The sequence below is a fragment of the Tupaia chinensis genome, unplaced genomic scaffold (assembly GCF_000334495.1).
Source record: "Tupaia chinensis unplaced genomic scaffold, TupChi_1.0 Scaffold143116_1, whole genome shotgun sequence".
Lineage (NCBI taxonomy): Eukaryota > Metazoa > Chordata > Mammalia > Scandentia > Tupaiidae > Tupaia > Tupaia belangeri.
The window spans coordinates 215,146-229,634 of NW_006202960.1; the positions used below are offsets into that span (position 1 = coordinate 215,146).

General features: G+C 40.3%; 1 pseudogene; it reads left to right on the forward strand.

Annotated features, from left to right (window-relative positions):
* Positions 1-11,902: 11,902 nt before the first annotated feature.
* Positions 11,903-12,716, forward strand: LOC106733304 (40S ribosomal protein SA-like; annotated as a pseudogene).
* The last annotated feature ends 1,773 nt before the right edge of the window (positions 12,717-14,489 follow it).

Genomic DNA, 14,489 nt, shown 5'->3' on the forward strand with positions numbered 1-14,489 from the left:
CTAAAACCTCTGCACAGGTACTTGTTGGCCCTAAGCCATGGCCTGGCTGGCAGCACAGCCACAGCAGAATGCCATGCACATGTACCCATGATCCTGGCTATCTGAGAAGGCTAGGGTTGGATCGCAGTGTGAAGCTGTTGAAGATGCTTCTATTTCTTTTTCTGAAATATTAAAAAAAAAAGAAAAATGAAAGAAGAAAGAAGGAATTAATAAAAAACAATAACAAAAAAATCCTCCTGACATAGGTTGGATATAATTTCTAATCAGATCTCTCTGAGTTCACTAAACTCTATGCTCTGCAAACTGTGATGGTAAACTCAGAAGAGTACATTTCTCTTTGCTTCAGGTACGTACGAATTTCAGGGGAGCAGGGTAGGTGAAGGGAAGACATTCACCAGCCAGAAAGCAGGGCCCCAACAGCTGGTGCACATTGCAGATGAGTGGAGATGTCCTAGCCCCTTAAAGAGACTCTGGTGTTTTCTTTTTCTTTCTTTTTTTTCTATTTTTTGGAGAGGTTTTTGCTATAGGGTGCGTGCGCTCGCCAGACAGACAGAGAGAGACAGAGAGGTAGAAAGCGAGAAATCACTCCCCCCGGGGGGATGGCCACGCCACAATCCCTTCTCCTCTGTTCTCCTCTCGGGATCTTGGGCATGTATGCACACGCACCCAATGTGAGTTTAAGCCACCAGGTCCAGGACTTGAATTGCAGTTGGCTACATGGGAGTCTAGAGACATAGCCACTATGCTAACTGCTGGTCCCATCTGATGTTTTCTTTCTTGTGTCTGTGACCTTTATCCTTGGTGCCTGAGCAGAAGTGGAAGTGGCTGTGTGTCTACTGGAATCACAGGACAGGCAGAAGGAGAAATGGTGAACTTGAATTCTCCAGGCTTCACCAACCCTCTGCCGTTTCTTTCCATTTGCTGGGAATTATCAGAAAACACAGAAAAGTAATAGGATTTGTGACTAGCCCTGAAGAGCTGGACAGAGACTTATAACTGAGGTTTTAGGACATAGCAGAGGTGGATAGAATTCAGACACAAAGCCATAAATGTTGACCTGCAGGCATTTCAACATGCTGTGCCTAGTGTGATCCATTTCTTTCCTCTTCTTAGTTAGTCTAGCTAACCGTGTATCAATTTTGTTTAACTTCTCGAAGAACCAGCTTTTGGCTTCATTTATTTTCTGTATAGTTTGTTTATTTTCTATTTCATCTATTTCTGCTCAAATCTTTATTATTTCTTTTCTTCTGGCATTTTTCTTTTGAGTTTTTTTTTTTTTTTTCGCTCTAGGGCGTGTGCGCTCGCCAGACAGACAGAGAGAGACATAGAGACAGCAAGCGAGAAATCACCCCCCAGGGGGGATGGTCACGCCGCAGTCCCTTCTCTTCCATTCTCCTCTTGGGATCTTGGGCACGCACGCACATGCGCCCGGCGTGAGTTCTAAGTGGGGTGGTGGGCTGTATTTCCATCTGTACTCACCTTATCAAGTTCTGCGCCTCTGAGGTCGTGCCTTCCAAGCCCATCTAAAACCTCTGCACAGGTACTTGTTGGCCCTAAGCCATGGCCTGGCTGGCAGCACAGCCACAGCAGAATGCCATGCACATGTACCCATGATCCTGGCTATCTGAGAAGGCTAGGGTTGGATCGCAGTGTGAAGCTGTTGAAGATGCTTCTATTTCTTTTTCTGAAATATTAAAAAAAAAAGAAAAATGAAAGAAGAAAGAAGGAATTAATAAAAAACAATAACAAAAAAATCCTCCTGACATAGGTTGGATATAATTTCTAATCAGATCTCTCTGAGTTCACTAAACTCTATGCTCTGCAAACTGTGATGGTAAACTCAGAAGAGTACATTTCTCTTTGCTTCAGGTACGTACGAATTTCAGGGGAGCAGGGTAGGTGAAGGGAAGACATTCACCAGCCAGAAAGCAGGGCCCCAACAGCTGGTGCACCTTGCAGAAGACTCTGGTGTTTTCTTTTTCTTTCTTTTTTTTCTATTTTTTGGAGAGGTTTTTGCTATAGGGTGCGTGCGCTCGCCAGACAGACAGAGAGGGACAGAGAGGTAGAAAGCGAGAAATCACTCCCCCCGGGGGGATGGCCACGCCACAATCCCTTCTCCTCTGTTCTCCTCTCGGGATCTTGGGCATGTATGCACACGCACCCAATGTGAGTTTAAGCCACCAGGTCCAGGACTTGAATTGCAGTTGGCTACATGGGAGTCTAGAGACATAGCCACTATGCTAACTGCTGGTCCCATCTGATGTTTTCTTTCTTGTGTCTGTGACCTTTATCCTTGGTGCCTGAGCAGAAGTGGAAGTGGCTGTGTGTCTACTGGAATCACAGGACAGGCAGAAGGAGAAATGGTGAACTTGAATTCTCCAGGCTTCACCAACCCTCTGCCGTTTCTTTCCATTTGCTGGGAATTATCAGAAAACACAGAAAAGTAATAGGATTTGTGACTAGCCCTGAAGAGCTGGACAGAGACTTATAACTGAGGTTTTAGGACATAGCAGAGGTGGATAGAATTCAGACACAAAGCCATAAATGTTGACCTGCAGGCATTTCAACATGCTGTGCCTAGTGTGATCCATTTCTTTCCTCTTCTTAGTTAGTCTAGCTAACCGTGTATCAATTTTGTTTAACTTCTCGAAGAACCAGCTTTTGGCTTCATTTATTTTCTGTATAGTTTGTTTATTTTCTATTTCATCTATTTCTGCTCAAATCTTTATTATTTCTTTTCTTCTGGCATTTTTCTTTTGAGTTTTTTTTTTTTTTTTCGCTCTAGGGCGTGTGCGCTCGCCAGACAGACAGAGAGAGACATAGAGACAGCAAGCGAGAAATCACCCCCCAGGGGGGATGGTCACGCCGCAGTCCCTTCTCTTCCATTCTCCTCTTGGGATCTTGGGCACGCACGCACATGCGCCCGGCGTGAGTTCTAAGCCACCGGGTCCGGGACGCGAACTGTGTTTGACTACGTGGGAATCCAGCAACATAGCCATTACACTAACTGCTGGTTCCCTCTTCTGGAATTTTTGAAGACTTTTTGTTGTTGCTGTTTTCCCAGTTACCTGAGATGTATCATTAGGATGTCTATTTGCTACCTTTTCATCTCTTTCTTGGGTGCACTAATTGCTATGCATTTCCATCTTACGACTGCTTTTGCTATGTCCCATAGATTATGGAAACTCTTAAATTCATTATTGTTGGTTTCAATGAATCTTTTATTTCAGTCTTAATTTCTTCAGTGGTTGCAAAGTCATTCAGTAGTAGGTTACTTAGTTTCTATATGTCTGTATAATTTTGAAGGATTTTTCTGAAATTAGTTTCCAGAGTAATTCCATCATGATCAGAGAAGATACTGGAAATGGTTTCTATGCCTTTGAATTTGTAAGGCTTGTTTCATGCCCTATCATGTGGTCAGTCTTAAGTAGGTTCTATATTGAGGTGAAAAATATGTATATTTTGTGGGTGGAAAGTTTTATAGACATTAGTCAAGTCCATTTCATATATGGTGTCATTTAGATCCTGTATCTCTTTGCTTATTTTTTTGTCTAGATGATCTATCCAAAGGAGATAGTGGGGTATTGAGATTCCCCAATGATTAGTGTGTTGTGGTTTATCTTTCCCTTCAGATCTAGCAGTCTTTCATGTTTTTTGGTGCTCCCAAGTTGTGTGCATAGGTATTTATAAATTAATGCCTGTATAACACTCTTATAATATTGTCACATCCAAATTAAGTTAACTGTTCCCTACTGTTAAATTCTCAGGCATTTTTTCTATTAGAAATAAAAATGGAGTGGGAACCAGCAGTTAGTGTAATGGTTATGTCGCTGGACTCCCACATAGTCGACCGCGGTTCATGTCCTGGACCCGGTGGCTTAAAACTCATGTCGGGCGCGTGTGCATGCGTGCCCAAGATCCCGAGAGGAGAATGGAGGAGAAGGGATTGCGGCGTGACCATCCCCCCTGGGGGGTGATTTCTCGCTTTCTGTCTCTATGTCTCTCTCTGCCTGTCTGGCGAGCACACGCACCCTGTAGCGTAAACCTCTCCAAAAAAGAAAGAAAGAAAGAAAAATGAGGTAAACATCTTTATGCACTTTTTCCCCAGTATTGTGGAATGGAGATAAAATATGTTTTATGACTTTAGACATGTGAGAATTAGAATCCTAGGAAAGAGAGCATCTATTGCTGAGCAATAAGTTTTATTTGTATTTCCCTCGGTCTAGTTTTCTTTTTTCCCAGAAGAATGTTAGCTTATTAATTGCTAATGCACATTATCCTTTCTTGTTACTTTATTTGTAATACAAATAACATCATATGTAATATGACATTTTTAGCAAAGATGGAAAGAAAATATATTCTTGCACAGTTATGAGAGGCTAAAAAGATTAGTCAATAATTAAGTTATTTCTAGTTTAGAAAACATTCAGCTTCAGGCCTGCCTGTATCTTGTTGATATGTGAGCTGCATCCTACATGGCTGGCTGTGTGGTTCAAGTCCCAAATCGGTGGCTTGAAAAACACACTGGACATGTGTGGATGTTTGGCCAATATCCCGAATGGAAGGATGAAATGGAGGAGAAGGGATTGCAATATGAACATCCCTATGAGGGGTGCTTTTCCCTTCTCTATGGAAAACACACATGCCCCTTGGCAAACTGACAAAAAGAGAGAAAAAACTTTCAGCTCAGATCTCATTATTGATGTGTCATATATATTAAAAATTATTCTCAAATCTTTGAAAATCATATGTGTCAACTAAGAATAGTATAACTCCCTTTGCATCAGGAACATGCAATGTTTAGGGAAGCAGGGTGGGTGAGGGAAGACACTTACCGGCCAGAAAGTAGACTCCCAAAGCTGCTGCACATTGCAAATGAGTGGAGATATTCTAACCCACTAAAGAGACTCTGGTGTTTTCCTTCTAACGTCTGTAACCTTCACCCTTGTTTGTACCTGAGTAGAATTGGTTGTCAATGTGTGGCCACTGGAATCACAGGACAGGCCTAGGGAGAAATGGTGAACTTTAATTCTCCAGGCTTCACCCACCCTCTGATATCTCTTTCCTTCTTGGGGGGATTAATTAGCTTGTATTAGAGTCAGCCATTGCTGAATGAAATAATTTAAACAAAGAATAATTAATAAATAAATAAGTCCTCCAAAAGTCTCAACATGCAGTGTTTCTGTAGTACAACAGGGAATACCCACTTTGTACCAGAAAGTCATGTAGTTGAATTCTTTGTAACAAGTTGAACTGGTTGATCTACTATGCAAGACAATCAGGAAAGAGAGGGAGAGAAAGAGGGAGATCCTACAAAAATATCCACATGCAGTTTTTCAGCAACTGCTACAAGGAAATTCCAATTTTGTACCAGAAAGCCAGTTAGCTGATCTTTGCAGAAAACAAAAGGTAAGTGTCCCTGACATTTCATGAACTATGAAACACGATAGCGACCTGCCGTTCTACCACATTGCCTCCATTTCTTAAACCTTGAGAGGATTTGTATTCATTCCTTCAGCAAATATTTAAAGCCTGGTGTTTTTCAGGTGAGCGGTGAGCACAGTAGTTGACAAGCAGAGACATTTACTAATTAAATGAACAAATAAATGGAAATCAAGGACACTAGCTTTGAATTAAATAGTCTATTTTAAAATCATGATTCTGCTTTTTAACAGTAAGTAACCTTGAGGAGGATACTTACACTTGTAGGGCCTCCATTTCCTTATGTATAAAAAAGAAATGAAAAATGCCTACCTGTGCAGGTATTGGAAATATGAAAAAGGATAAGCTATATAGTGCTTTTCATGCCATCCCTAGCATAAAGCTACTATTCTTTTACTTAATGGTAATTTAGAATACAAAAGTTTCCTTGTATCACTAAACTACCCCTGTCGGGTCATACCTGAATGTATATCTTGAACAATTTAGATAGTTATCAGACAACACAGAAAAGTAGTAAGATATGCTACTAGCTCTTGGGAGCTGGGCAGGGCCTGACAACTGAGGCTGTAGGCCCTTGCAGAGGTAGACAGATTAGAGACGCAAGGTCCTAAATGTTGACCTGCAGCCATTTCAATATGCTGCCTCTCGTGTGCTCTGATGTTTGATTTGATGTGGAGGTAAGAAACTCCTGTGCCTTGGAGTTTCTCAGCCAAACCTGCTTCCATAATCATTGTTTCTTCCTAGAGCTTCCTTGGTTGTTGAGCCTAAAATCTGCATGATATTTTGAAATAGGCCACCTGTGGGCAAAATCGCTGGCTAAAATGTCATCCCAATGACCAATGATTCATTTAGAAAGTTTGTATTTTTCCCTTTTTTTCTTGAATATTTTCTGAATAATAAGCATGTAAAAATGACTCATGTAAAAATGACTTTTTTTTTTGTTACGAAGGTTTTTTTTTATTATTTTTTTTCCAATTTATTTGCATTCATTCACTGTACATCATTACAGCATACAAAATGAGATTTTCCATCCAGAGTACACTGTATATTGTCTCAATCAAGCACATCAACAAACATGTTATTATTAGCAAATGATCTTCCATTTCTTGTTTTCTGTATGTTTTGCTTTTTCTCCCCCATCCTTGGTTCCCTCTCTTACCCTCTGCCACCTCCTGTTCTCCTCCCACACTGTCTCTGTTATCTATTTATATACCATTTTCCCCCCAACATTTTATTGAATCACCAAAGACCCTCATCAATCCAAATACCCTCCTAGCAAACACATGTGACACATTTCCATGAGCACAAGTCTAACTTTACGCATCCTATCAAGTAGCACCTAACTGGGGCTACATATCCTACTGCAGTCATTGAATAGATATATTTTGTTTTCCTGAAACTCTTTTTTGTAACTCAATTTACATTCCTTCTCTAGGCATCATCACAGCACACAAAATGCGATCTCCCATCCAGTACACACTGCATAGTGACTCAATCATGCACATTACAAAAAATATAAATTTCCACTTCTAGTTGCTAGAATTAATTCCACCCCTCTTTCTGACCCTCTGTCCCTTCCCACCCTCCTCTCACACCACCTCTAGTGTCCAAAATTGTCCTCCATTCCCTTCCCACCCACATTGCATTGATCACACAATTTCCTACATAACCTGACTACTTTCAAAGGTGAGTTCCCTCGTTACTACTAAGAAAACCAGTTTTAACTTAAATCAAAGAACCGCCAAGGAACTTTGCTTAAAGCCCGGAAACAGGTTAGGATTCTGTTCAAATGGTAGGTGCATGAACCTATCAGTCTCATATACTTTTATCTTCTGTTCTGGTTCAATTTTCCTGATTAAATTCTGGGATATAGTATTCAACTCCAGACTTGTCCCTATGATTAAGTTAGCTACTTTCTCAGTTTTTGGACTCTTATTTCCATGTATCTGCGTTTAGTTTTCCTGATACAGCACATCCTTGAGAACTTCTTGGAGGTCTGGTCTGGTGCTGGTAAATTCTTTCAGGTTTTGTTTATCTGAGAATGTTCTTGTCTTTTCTTCCCACCTGAAAGATAATCTTGCCGGATACAGTATTCTTGGCTGAAACTGCTTCTCTCTTAACACTTGGAATATATTTTCCCATTCTCTCCTCGCTTTTATTGTTTCTGATGAGAGATCTGCTGTTAGCCTGATGGGATGTCCTTTGTAGGTAACTTGATGTTTTTCTCTTGCTAATCTTAGTATCTTGTCTTTGTCTGCAGTTTTGGTCAACCTGGCTATAATGTGTCTTGGAGAAGATCTTCTAGGGTTGATTCTATTTGGGGTCCGTTGTATTTCCTGGGACTGGATCTTTGAATGCCTCTCTAGGTTTGGAAAGTTTTCTTGCAGGATTTCCTGGAATAGATTATCAATGCCCTTATGGGTTTCCTCACCTTCTGGAATGCCAATTATCCGGATATTTGGACGTTTGATGGTATCCAGTACTTCTCGCATATTATTCTCAAATTTTTGTGCCATTTTCTCAGCCTTCATGGTGGATTTTTCTAGGCCAGCCATTTTCTCCTCTACATCTGAGATTCTATTTTCTGAATGATCTAGTCTGCTTTTAATGCTTTCCAGGGAGATTTTGACTTCTTGTATTATAGACTTCATCTCTAGCAGTTCGGTTTGAGTCTTTTGTAAAGTGTGTAATTCCACTTTTAGATCTTGCAGGAATTTCCTCATCTCTTGGAACTCGTCAATTTCTTTCTCCTTTCTCTTTAGCAGTTCATTATCTCTCTTCTCTTCCATCTCTGTTAGCTTAGACATTATGAATGATCTGAATTCCTTATCAGACATTTCCATGATTTTCACCGAACTGCTTGTGGATGAAGAGTTACTCTTTTCCCTAGGAGGAGAGGTATTTTCTTGTTTTCCCATGTTTCTCGTGATCCGGCGGTGATTTCTTGTCATCTGATGAATGTTGTGTTTTCTTTCAAATTCTGGAGGTTCAGCCTTAATGTTAAGGAGCAAGCAGACAGAGGTGATCCAGAATCTCTTTGCTGTTCTATTGTGCTTGCTGGTGCAGCAGATTCAGAAGATAGTGGGGAATATTTCAACCCTATTAGTATTTGAATGTTTACCTACAGTGCTCTTAGATCTGTCAAAAACACATTGAAAGGATATTGGAGGGTGGAGAGACAAGAAAAAAGAAAATGAGACAGAGAAAAACAACAAAAAGAGAAAAAAAGACAAAAGAAATTGAAAAATTAAAAATTTATAATTCCCTTAAAAATCTAGTTCACAGTAGCCATGTGGAACCCTGTCCTGAAGGCCCACGGCTTCTTCTGCCAAAATGACTTTCTTGATCAGTAGTAGAATTGTCACCTAATGGGTCTGTTCTGGCAAACTAGATTTGGAGCAGACATTTGTGAACATTAGAAATGTCTTAAACTGGGCACTAGCAGTTAGCGTAATGGCTATGTCGTTGGACTCCCATGTGGTAGACCACGGTTCGAGTCCTGGACCCGGTGGCTTAAACTCACGCCGGGCGTGTGTGCCCAAGATCCTAAGAGGAGAATGGAGGAGAAGGGATTGTGGTATGGCCATCCCCCCGGGGGGTGATTTCTTGCTTTCTGTCTTTCTGTCTCTCTCTGCCCGTCTGGTGAGTGCACGTGCCCTATAGCAAAAACCTCTTCAAAAAAAGAAAAAAGAAAAAAAAAAAAGAAATGTCTTAAACTGGACCAGCAGTTGGCATAATGGCTTCATCACTGGACTCCCATGGAGTCGACCGTGGTTTGAATCCCGGACCCAGTGGCTTATACTCACGCTGGGTGAGTGTGTGTGTGTCCAAGGTCCCAAGAGGAGAATGGAGGAGAAATGATTGCAGCATGGCCATCTCCCCGGGGGGTGATGTCTCACTTTCTGTCTCTCTGTCTCTCTCTGTCTTACTGGCGAGTACACACTCCCTATAGCAAAAACCTCTCCAAAATGAAGTGTCTTAAACTTAAAATTTTAGTTTTTAGGTCCTGACCTGTCATAATTTAATAAAAAGGGCATTGCTTTCTTGTAGAGTAAGGAAATGTTTGGTTACCAATAAACCAGAAAAGCTACCTGCCTCATCAGCACTAATATAACCATTCCCTGTATCTTATTCCTGAGGATGGAGCAGTAAGCACATAACCTAGTTGACTTGATGTCTTTTTTTCAAGGTTTTCAGTTGATAACATGATGGTTGCTCTTTTCAAGGTATTTCAGAGAGATCTTATCATCTTCCTTTAGTTTCTTTCTGTAGTTACTCCTTGATTTTTCAGTGAAAAATCAGTATCAGTAATTATTACAAAAAAGAAAGTCAACAAAACTTAGAAAACACAGATAAACAAAACACACCAACCAAAACCAAAACAAAATTCTTATGCCAAATCCCACTAACTTTCCTTTTGGCCTTATGAAATCAGTAGTTAGTCATAGCATATTGTTCACCCAGATGCCAAGCTCCATGCACCATGCAAAATATGTCTCATATTTTGTCATTAGATCATCGTAATGACCTTTATCCTATCATACAGAGGAGTAATCCCAATAGGGTTGAGAAATGGAGGAGAAAGTTTGGCATGTCCATGACCTGTTGGGGATGCTTTCTCTTTTTCTCCTATCTTTGTCTCTTTTCCTGTCTCTGATGAGTGCATGTGCTCTCAGGGGAAAAAAAGAAAATCCACAGAAGTGTTTTTTGTTTGGCCAACCCTGCAGAGATTTGTATCCAAAAGGGAAGTACTGTTCAGTGGTTAGCCAGAGACCAATGCCAAGTGCTTCCCTGCTCTTCACAACATCCTGAGGAAGTCTCAATCATCTCTCATCTTTATTGATATCTTGCCAAATGCTAGTGTTAAAGCTTTCTAGGTATTAGCATGGTTCATGACTTATAGTTTCTTGTATTCCTTTTTCGTAGTATAAGAAAATGAGTTTAAACAGGTTAAAACACATGTCTGTATTTCATACATCTGTAAGGAGGCAGTCTGTTCCCAGAACCTCCACTCATCCCTCTTTAGTCTCTCTCGCAATTCTGAGTTTAAGCCCACGGAGTATACATTGACTCTATGATGATCTCCAAGAGGCCCTACGTTCTACGGGCATCACCCACTTCCTGTTACCCAGTGAGTCAAAGGCTGCCAGAAATACATTTATTCTTTCAAAGTTAGTATGGATCTCAGTATCCAGGGAGTAACTTACATATTGGAATACAAGTTCATTTCACTTGGAGAAACAACTTCTTCAGGATATTAAATGGTTCCCACTGCCACCCAGGATCCTGAGAGGGCATTGCAGCTCCCAAAGTTTCTCTGTCAAAAGGAAATTTCAACTTAAAAATATTATTGTTCCTGTGACAGAACATCACTTCATAGATACCAGATCATTTCTCCAGAGTTAACTATCAATATCTCCAGTTCCATGTAGCATTTTTACAAAATGACTTCCATACACTTTGTGTTGAATGATGAATCTAGGCCATGTCATATGCATTTTGGACATTAACTCAGGTACATTGTTTGTAACTATTTTCTCCCATTTCATAGATTGTCTCTTCACTCTGTTGATTGTTTTCTTGGCCATACAGAAGTTTTTAAATTTGATGGTTTCTCATGTGTCCACTTTTGCTTTTTTGTTTGTTTATGTCAGTGTTTTTTGGATATTATCTGAAAAATCCTTGCCTACACCAAATTTACACCATGCAGATTTTCCTTTATTTTCCTAGTAATTTTACATTTTTAGGTCTTAGTCTTATGTCTTTGAACCATTTTGACATTATTTTTTGTGTATTGTGTGAGATTAGGATCTAATTCTATTCTTCTGTATGTGGATAAATGTAGTCACAACACAATTTAATGAAGAGATTGTCCTTTTCATATTGTGTGTTCTTGATACCTTTGTTGAATGCCGGTGCCCCCATTTCTTGAACCCACTCTGGAATATAGAATTCACTGGATTTGGGCTTTAATGGGCAGTTTGTTTCTATGGAGCCTAGAATAGAGTCTGGGCTGTTTTGGCCAGTCCCTCTCTGTCTCTGGATATTGCACTCTCAGCACGTTCTACAGTTATTCTTGAGAACTGCTAGCGAGAAAGGGAAAGCGCTGGATCCGTCCAAGGCCACATAGAGAGACATGCAGTGAGATATGGTAAATAATTTTCCTTTTAAGACACAGAGTTTTGTGGTGTGTTGTTATATAGCTGTTGTGACCAAGATAGGTGCTTTGGATGCTTGGATCTTGTTGAGATAAGACTCAGAAAAAAGCACTAGCTATGTACCTGGAGCTTATTTTGACTCAAACTGTGGAGTGTATTTAGGGTTAGGGGAAAGCAAGAAAGATGTCACTGAATTAGTCATCACATTAAAATTGCGTATCTTGCCTTTCTGTGCTACCTGCACAAGGGTCCATAGGTCATTGTTCTGGGTTCCCGTCGTAACTTAAAGGGAAACTTTCACAATGTCTGGTGCCCTTGATGCCCTGCAAATGAAGGAGGAGGATGTCCTCAAATTTCTTACGGCAGGAACCTACTTTGGTGGCACCAACCTTGACTTCCAAATGGAACAGTACATCTACAAAAGGAAAAGTGATGGCATCTACATCATAAATCTGAAAAGGACCTGGGAGAAGCTTCTGCTGGCAGCTTATGCCATTGTTGTCATTGAAAACACTGTTGAAGTCAGTGTCAGATCTTCTAGGGACAATGGTGAAGCGTGCTGCTGCCACTGGAGTGAAGCCTATTGCAGGTCGTTCACTCCTAGAACCTTCACTAACCAGATCCAGGCAGCCTTCTAGGAGCCACTCTTTTGGTAGTTACTGATCCCAGGCCAACCACCAGTCTCTCACAGAGGCATCTTATGTTAATCTACCTACCATTGCTCTGTGCAACACAGATTCTCCTCTGTACTATGTGGACATCGCCATCCCATGCTGTAACAAGGGAGCTCATTCGGTGGGTCTGATGTGGTGGATGCTAGCCAGGGAAGTTCTGTGCATGTGTGGCACCATTCCCCATGAACACCCATGGGAGGTCATGACTGATCTCTACTACAGAGATCCTGAAGAGATTGAAAAGGAGGAACAGGCCACAGCTAAAAAGGCTGTGACCAAGGAGGAATTCTAGGGTGAATAGACTGCTCCAGCTCTTGAGTTTACTGCTACTCAATTTGCGGTGCAGACTGGCCTAAATGCGTGCAGGTGCCCTCTGTGCTATACAGCAGTTCCCTACTTGAAGGCTAGAGTGCTCAGCCTGCCACTGAAGACTGGTCTGTAGCCCCCACTGTTCAGGCCACTGAATAGATGGGAACAACCACTGAGTGATCTTAGGTGTGCTCTTCCACAGACTCTTACACAACGTGGAAATAAAGCTGATAAGAAAAATAAACAACAGTTTATATTAAAAAAAGATTGCATATCTCCATAATGTAAAAGATGTAAGCATTATTATAGAATATCGATTTGTATGTGTTGAGCAAACTCAATGGATCTGTTGATGATTTTGTATAAGCAGTTAATACATACATACATACATAAATAAAGTGTATAGTAGGATTGTGACAATGAATTTGAAAACAGATTTTATTTAAATAGTATGTTTTGAGAGACCTAGGGAAGGAGCCGCTAAAGGAGACAGGCTGGGAAGTTCCTTGTCACTGCTCTGCTACCCAGGTTTGTGCTTTTGGATCCTTTCCTAATTCCCTGTCCCTCCATTACTTTACTAATTTGTATCCATCTGTATGGAAGAGATCCATCAAGCCACCTACTTTCAGATTGCACATTTCACCAGCCTGTGTGCTGCACTGTGCACAATTTGCACTTCTTTCTTTAGTTACATATTTCTGGCCCAGTCCTAGGTCCATCTCATTCTGAAAGGTTGTTAGAGGATCCAAACCTCTGAACCTGGCTAGATACACCCTACTCTGATTGAAAAATGTATCCCTCTACCAAGAACACAAGAAAGAAGAGGTTTTCTTTTTCCCTGTCGGTATAGAACCTGTTTTTAAAAAGAGAAAAGAAGTGTGTACTTCATCAGATAACTAAAAACCAGTGCAGAGGTTCAAGGTATATATATATATATATACACACACAAAACAAACAAACAAACAAACAAACAAACAAACAAAAACAAGAAAATACGTCTCCCTCAAGGGAACACAACAACTCAGCATCCACTGGCAGCATACTAGAACTTGCAGAAATGTCAGAAGAGAATTCTGAGTATTTATAGTGCCCAAACTAAATCAGATGTAATAGAAAACAGATGACCAACTCTAAGAGATGAGGAAGTCCTTCTAGGACTTGAAGGATGAGACAGACAGCATAAAGAAGAATCAAATAGAGATGAAGACTATAATACAAAAAAATCAAAACCTTTCTTGAAAATATTAATAGCAGATTAGGCCATGCAGATGATTGAATCTTTGATCTGGAAGACAAAATCTCTGTTTTAGACAAAATCACCAAAAAGAATGAAACAAATCATTAAAATATTATCTCTTGGGACCAGTAGATGGCATAATGGTTATGCCACTGGACTCTCATGTCATCAACTGTGGTTTGAGTCCTGGATCTGGCAGCTTTAAACTCATGCCAGGTGTGTGTACATACATGTTCAAGATCCCAAGAGAAGAATGGAGAAGAAGAGATTGTGGCATGGCCATCCCCCTTTGGGGAGTGATTTCTTGCTTTCTGATTCTATGTCTCTCCAGTGAGCACACACACCCTATAGCAAAAATCTCTTAAGAAATAATCATTCTCAAATAAACAAAAACTGAAAGAATTAACCAACACTAGAGTAGTTCCTCAAGAAGGGTATTACATCAGGAAAACTAAAGAGAGACAAACAAAAATAATATAACAAAAAACAATCAAGACAATGGCTAGAAAAATAGCGGGGGTAAGTCTATAAATATTGATAATAACATTAAATGTTAAAACATTAAATTTGCCAATTAAAAGACACTGATTGAATGGATTAAAAAACAGGATCTCTTTATATGTTGCCTACAAAAAAATACATCTTGTGAATAAAGACAAACATAAACTG